An 8,223-nucleotide genomic window follows, 5' to 3' on the forward strand; every position below is an offset into this window, starting at 1 on the left:
ACTAAGTGCACGTCTTATTCAATTAAATATTTTCATGGTATCATTCATATATCAATTACAAATTAACAAACGAATTAAATATAGTATCAAAACATGATGCGTCAAAAGCCAACAGTGAAGAAAAAGAAAAGCCAACAGTGAGAAAGTTATAAGGTAAGTTAATAAGTATAATATAGATTTATTAGACAGATCACAAATAATTTAGTTAATAGGATCGTATTTATTAATGATCATCAAGCATGGCATTTCAAGTATTTGATGAGATTGAGTATTATTATTCAGGTTATTCGGGTCAACCCGAACCCGAAAAAATGATGTACAATGAACCCGAAACCCGACTATGAAATTTTGACCCTATTAAACCCAACCCATTTAAGCGTATTCGGGTTTGGGTCGGGCGGGTCAGTCGGGGCCGATATTTTTGACACCCCTAAATTTATAGTCTAAACTCATCTACAAACTATAAACTGCATGTTGGAAAAAACCGCATGTCAATTCAACTTAAAACAAATAAGATATACTTGTTTAAAGAATTTCACAGAATACAAAATGTTAAATTTCTTGCTGAAAAGCTGAAATATTTCCGTTTTAATATCTTATATCATAACTCATCGAATATCACAACAAAAATAACAAAATTATAGTCTAAAATCATCTACAAACTCTAAATTATACGTTCGAAAAACCGCATGTCAATCCGACTTAAACGAATGAGATATGCTTGTTTAAAGAATTTCACAGAATACAAAAGTTCAAATTTCTTGCTGAAAAGTTGAAATATTTCAGTTTTGATATCTCATCTTTGAAGGATTATAACTCGTCAAATATGACACCAAAAACAACAAAATTATAGTCTAAAATTATCTACAAACTATAAATTACACATTAGAAAAAACCGTATGTCAATTCAACTTAAATGAATGAAATATGTTTGTTAAAATTTTCACAAAATATAAAAGTTTAAATTTATTGCTGAAAAGCTGAAATATTTTAACTTTGATATCTCATCTTTAAAGGATTGTAACTCATCAAATATAAGTATATAACACAAAAAACAACAAAATTATAGTTTAAAATCATCTATGAATTCTAAATTAAACGTTGAAAAAAACTGCATCTCAATTCGATCTAAAATAAATGAGATATATATTTGTTTAAAGAATTTCACATAATACAATTTAAAAAAAAATAAATAAACCGATCCAAGACCAGAAATTTCACAGAATGGTAAAAGAATCGGACCGGTTTTGCTCAAATAATGGAACCGAAAACCGGCCTGGATGTCCAAAAAACGGTCTAGTCCGGTCCGGTTCACTGATTCGATCCGGTCCAGAGGTCCAAATATTTACTCTCATTAAGATGTTAAATATAAATTAATTAAATAGTAATTGGTGGGCCATGTTCATATTTGAAGCGATCCATGTTTTTTTGATCTTTCTCACGCCATGATTTTAATATGAAACAAAACTCAACTACGATAATTTTTTCTTGCACGACTTGATATATTTTGGACCTCTAAAGGTTGAACCATAGTGGATGCTCTAAAAAGAAACCCAATGCTAATTACAACATGCATTCACACATTTTTCATAAAGAGAAAAAAACAATGTGAAAACTTGAATTATGATATTCAACTATCAAGACTATAATATCCCTTTTAAAAAACAAACAAAAGATTCACATGTATAGAATGCTTTTTAGGGATTCCTACTATCATGATGGTTCTTTTAAAGATAAATTCAAACACAATTGGTTCAAATTTCATACAACAAATAGAAAAAAGGATAAGAATGAGTGCTTGCTTTACTTACCTATGGCTATAAGTCTATCTATAACTTTGAACCACACATTATATTTCATTATATCAAGTATCAATCCAATAGGATCTCAAGTGCTTGTCAATTCCTGATAACACCAATTCAATCTCCTCCATAACCACTTTCTTTCCAGCAACAAATTCACACATCACACCCTCCACTTCAATCAAACTACACCCAACCTCCTTTTTCACCTTCTCATCTTCCATCTTCTTCCTCACACTTTCCACATACCCCCATTCATCAACAGATGCATAAATATTCGAAAGAAGAACATGAACTCCACTAAAATCAAGACCCCTTTCCACTAAACCCTCCACCATTTCCTTACCCAATTCCACATTCCCATGAACCCTACATGCATTTAGTAATGCACCCAACACATAAGAATCAGGCTCCATGGGCATTTTAGTCACAACACTTTTAGCCTCTTCTAGCATCCCAACTCCACCAAGAAGATCAACCAAACACCCGTAATGCTTCACATTAGGCTCAATCCCATAAACTTCACTCATCATTTTAAAAACTCTTAAACCTTCTTTCACTAATCCCATTCGACTACATGCATTTAGAACACAGATGAATGTGATCTCATTTGGTTTAACCCCTTCTGTGTTCATCCTTGTGAACAATGCTATTGCTTTTTTGCTTTCTCCATTGTTAGCTAGACCAGAAATCAATGAAGTAAAAGCAAACACATCTCTATATGTCATGTTTTCGAATACAATATAAGCTAATTCAATGCAACCACATTTAGCGTACATGTCTATAAGGGATGTACCCAAGATTACATCCAAATTCATCTTCTTTTTGTTAACATATGTATGAATCCATCTACCTTGATCTAATGCGCCAAGAAAACCACATGCAGAGAGTGCAAGCACGATACTTGAGCGATTAGGGTGGAACCCAGAATGCAACATGTCATTGAATAGATCGAGAGCTTCTTTAAATAAACCAACTTGGACATACCCATTGATCATGACACTCCAAGACACGTTATTCTTCATAGGCATTTCATCGAACAGTTGTCTTGCAACTTCTGTTTGGCCTGATTTGGCATACCCATTGATCACTGCAGTCCATGTGATAATATCCCTATCCGAGCTACTATCGAACAGTCTACGACAATAGTTTAAATGATTACAAACAGCGTATAAATGAATCAACCCGTTTTGAACAAAATCGTAACTTTCCCACCCTAATTTAATTGATTGGGCATGACAGACCAATCCCAATTGAAGTTCAGAAAGATCAGCACAAGCTCTAAGAACGAAAGAAAATGTGTGATTAGTGGGTGGAAAACCGCAACCAAACATACGCTTAAACAGCGATATAGCATGTTGAGATTTACCCTGCTCGGTAAATGCTCTGATCATGGTGTTCCATATGTAAGCGGATCGATGAGGTATTGATTGAAATACGGTGTATGCATGTTGGAGATCGGCGTGGGTCGATGTTATGCATGAGAACAAAAGTTTTCCGGCGGCGAATGGGTCGGAGATGGAACCTGAGTAGATGAGGTGGGCGTGAATTTGGTTTATGTAGGACATTGGAAGACATGGTTGGTCTAGGAGGGAGAGTGCTTTTCGACTTGATTTCAAATATTTAGAGGCAATGTTAGATCCCCCCATAACATCTTCTCACTTGCAATCTTCTCTCTAGTCTTGTTAGATTGTTGAGATCCTAAAACTTCCTGTAGCAATTTGCCAACTTTAGTTTTGGGTCGACTCTATCTTTTCAAAGTATTTGAGAAGATGATCTTGATATGGTAAAATACATGACGAGAAAAATACAAATCTACAATCTACATATGTAAATATAGACAAAATTAAAGTTTTGGTCCTAATCTTTGCTAGAAATGGAATGGGGATGACAACTATAGAAAACTCTATGTGATTATCTTTGTGGTATCACTTTGATGAAAGGTTGTTTTTTTTATCTGTGTAAAAAGTTTTTTTTATCTAAAGAATACACTCATAAACACATGCACACACATACTTAAAGAACACATACACTCATAAACACACATACATACACTAAAGAATCTCAAGATTTTCATTTTTGGGGTCTGAATCTAAAAGTTAATTTCAAATTTGAATATGAAATTTGATTTAAGATTTTGTATGTGTGTGCTCCTTAAGCGTTATGAAGAGAGAAATAGAAGGTGATGGCGATGGTGCCAAATCTGTAAGGTTCAAAGATGTTGGCATTTTGGAGATGAAGGTGATGATAGGAATCTCTCTCGATCCGAAAAATGGTGCTTCAGAAAGTCGGTACCAATAAAGCTAGGCTTTCTACTTGGGTTCTGACGGCAGATGAAAGCGACAATGGAGGTGGAAAGTGATCAGCATTATGAAGGAGGCACAATATATTTGATATTCTCTATGGCGGAGATGGAAAAAGGGTGTTGTGGTAGCTAGAAGAAGGTTGATGTTGTAGTGGTTAATAGCAGCGTCGACGCTGACACTATAGAGGTTGAAGGTGGTGGCTATGTATGGTGGTTCTTTACGAAGAAAGATGATGAATTGGGTATGATTAGGGGCGAGCACAACCAAAATCGAAAGCCGAATCCAACCCCAAACCATCAGTTTTGGGTTTAGATTTTTAAAAATTGAAAATTTCAGTTTGGGTTCTATTTGTACTTTTAGAACTAACCCAATTTGTAAAATTGAATCAGAAACTGTCCCAGCATGTGTATATTTTAAATGGCAAAATGCATATGTTTTATTTTTATGCCACTTACTTTCATCACAGTCAAAGAAAAATTGCCATAAAAGAGTATTTTAGCGAGGTAAAAAAAATACAAAGAAACCACTCTATTTGCAACTCTTTTTTTGTTCCTTGCTAGAACTGGATAAAAAATCAATTCTTTCTAAGAACTGGATAAAAAATCAATTCTTTTGTAACAATTTCAAATGCATTCTATATAATACAATACCCAAACCTGCTTCTAAACAATAAAAAATGACTCAAATCCAACATTCACAGCTACAATTATCAGCACTGAGCAAGCATCAGTGTAACACCCGTATCCTCAGGTATGTCCTTTTATTATTTTTGTTAAATAAAAACTGTAACTTTTGAGAAATAGGTCCTATGCATGGCGTAAGTCATTAAATTTATGCGAGGGTTTATGTTGTACACAGGGCGTAGGTGCGTAGGGTTCAAACCCTAATTATGGGGTTGTGAGCCCTATTTAAGGGCCTTAACTCCTTAAGACCCTCTCCATACTCAGCCTCCACCACTCCATTCATTTACCTCGAAACCATATCCCCTTAGTGTGAACATTGAAGCATTTGAGTAATTTTTTGTGTGTTTTGTGAAGGAGGCCAGTAAAGATGTACTTGGGGGTCCATAGCTTGTAGATCCAGACTTTGTTCTTTTTTAACATTCTCCAGGAGGTATAAAGCTTGAACCTTGATGATTCATTTGTTATATCTAGTTAGCTTGTTGGGTTTTTATATGTTTTTGTCCCCTAACCTTGGTCTTAGTGAGTAGAAGCTACTCCAGACCTTATGAGTGTCTTTTCCTATCATTTCTAATCTTGTAGAGGGATAAAAATGTGAGCTTGGTCACTCCCATCCTTTTATGCATGAGTTCTTGAGCATTGGAGTGTCTTATGAACCTAGGGTTTGGTATTGTGCTATTTTAAGCCATGTAAAGGCATAAAGTCAGAGACTTTATCACTTAGGACGTTCTTTAAGATCGGATCTAGGAATTGGATATTTAGTCTGTAAGTATTAATAGATTATTATGAAGTTGGCAAAACATAGTAGTACAATGGGCGTAATTTTGCCTAATTCTGCCCCCATTTCCATCTGATGGCTTTATACATGACAAAATGGGTTTTAGGTAAAGTAGGGTAGATTCTATCCATGGAAGGGTAAAATGGTCTTTTATCCAACTAAGACAACTATGAAACAAGACCCTGAGGACAATTAGCATCTAAGTTCTGATTAAGGTTTTCTTGTGAATTTGGTTAGTGTGAGGAGTTCCAGCATCGGCATTTCGGGTGTGCCTATTGTCTATCTTCATATTGAGGTGAGTCTTCTCACTATACTTGTGGGTCGAAGGCACCAATGTCGGCCTACTGGATTATGCTAGTTATCTTTGTGACTCTTGCCTATTTATGTTGGGTTGGGCCTATTTGTATGTTGGGTTGGGCCCATTATTATTTATGCTAGTTTGGGCCTATTTGAATGCGTGGATGGGCCCATTATTGTTTACGTTGGGTTGGGCCCATTGGTATGTTGGGTTAGGCCCATTTATGTATGTTGGGTTGAGCCGATTTATATGTTGGGTTGGAACTATTTATTTATATGTTGGGTTGGGCCTATTTATATGGTATGTGGTATTTTGGGTAACTCACTAAGCTTTGTGCTTACGGTTTTGTGGTTTAAAATTTGATTTTACTTTGATGTTGAGAATATTTTATACTATGGTTGATTTGAGACAAATTGGTTGTATTTTACGGTGTTTGAAAAATGAAGATTTTACCACAGTTTTTTTTGGGATGTTACACCGAGCAGTTGATACATCAAGACGATGACAAGTCAGACATTTAAATATATTTGAGTAACACATGTTTTTTGGGAGGGAAGTGACTTTGTGGTGTAATATGTGTTGGTCACGGGGCGTGGGAAACACGTAGGTTACGTCGAGATCTTATGTTAGTCACGAACCCTCGCCACCATAACCCAAAACCCTAGATCTCAAGTTTTGAACACTATTTGTAGGAAATAAATCCTACGGTTTTCTCTCTTATCAGCCACCAACTCCCAGAAGCCCTAAAAGCTTGAAACACTTGCCTTTTCCCATCTATTCATGTGTTCTTGGTGCCTTTAGTGTGAAACTTGAAGTACAAACTAGTGTATTTTGTGTAAAGGAAGCAAGATCCAGAGAGTATAAACTTATTTTTCATCTTATATTACACTATGAGTGTTAAAAGTTTGCATCTTTACAGTTTTATGCTTCTAGATCTAGTGTTTTTAGTGTTTTCGTAATCTTTTGGTCCCTTTTTTCTATGATATTCATGGAGTTTGGAAAACTCCAAGTTTGTGAATTATTGGATGACCTTTTTTGAACTCTTTGAGGTGAAAATAATGCATTCCAATATCTCTTTGTTCCTTGCAAGAAAGCCTCATTTGCTTTGTTATGGATCTAGCATTAGTGTTTGTATTTGGGGCTTACATGTTAGGAATGTTTTGGGTTTTATCCTATAGACACCTCCCAAGATGGTTTCTAGAAATTTATTGTCCATGGCTTAGCGGATTAAATACTTGGTAAAAGTGGTTGAATCGTACATGAAGCGCGACACGACCATCCCATGTTCAGGGGCAAATAGTAGCTTGGGTTGCAACTATTTTGGACTGCAAGGATAGAGAGTCAAAAGGATAGCTTCAAAAGTAGGTAGGATAGGGAGATGCCTCACCAACGCCTTCTCTCCCCATCGGTCCAAGCATTGCCAGCCGGTAATAGCTGAAGGCAAAAAAAAAGGGAGTGGTCGCAAGGTGACCAAATGTTGGTCGTACCACATTGACCATTGATCGTTAACATTTGACCATTTTGACTTTTTGGTCAAACTTTGATGGGCATGGAGTTTTGGGCTGAGGTTGATATCTGTTTAGTATCGATTGTTGAGATGCGTCTAATGTTGAACGTAGATGGTCTGGAGTAGTTGATTCGCTTATGGAGACTTGTATATGAGACTTAAATCTCGAGCTTCAGGTGATTTTTATTACTATACTATGTGTGACATTATATGTGTCACAACTAGGAATTTTGATGCTTTGTAACAACAATAATAATAACAAATGTGAACCAAAAATGTGAAAGCATGTATGATGCTTATTCAATAACAACAAAACACCCATCAAAACACTTTATGCAAGCACATCAAATAGTCAACAAAGAATTGGAAAACCCTAGAAATTCCGGTTTAAGTCCATTTTAAACTAGGACTTCCTTATTGGGTCTAATGGGCCAATAAGTTTCCAATTTTACTATTTTGGGCTTAGAACTCTTAAATGGGCTCTAATTGGACCCACTTCCATTTATTCTAATAATTCGGGCCATATTGGGCCTAGAATGAAATTAAATACCCTAATGGACCTTATTGGGCCATAACTAACCTAATTAGCCCTAATGATCCATAAAAATCATTCCTTGATTTATTTTGGGCTGTGAACCCTCTCCAAAGACCAATTGGACCAAAAATCATCTAATTGGGCAATAAAATGGACTTAAGCACAAAAAGCCCAAATTTCTTTTCTTCCTTCTCCTTCTCTCGGCCCAAACCACAAAACATGGGGAGAAAAGAGTTGACTTTCCACTTGCCACCTCCTTATTATATGTTGGTCTTCCATTCACTATCACATACTTCCATGCACACCATCACTTTACT

The 8,223-nt window shown here is 35.8% G+C and overlaps 1 pseudogene; it reads right to left on the reverse strand.

Annotated features, from left to right (window-relative positions):
• Positions 1-1,684: 1,684 nt before the first annotated feature.
• LOC145031741 (pentatricopeptide repeat-containing protein At5g66520 pseudogene) lies at positions 1,685-3,625 on the reverse strand (annotated as a pseudogene).
• Between the last annotated feature and the right edge of the window lie 4,598 nt (positions 3,626-8,223).

Source organism: Lactuca saligna, chromosome 2 (assembly GCF_052625555.1).
Source record: "Lactuca saligna cultivar CGN05327 chromosome 2, ASM5262555v1, whole genome shotgun sequence".
NCBI classification, from domain to species: Eukaryota; Viridiplantae; Streptophyta; class Magnoliopsida; order Asterales; family Asteraceae; genus Lactuca; species Lactuca saligna.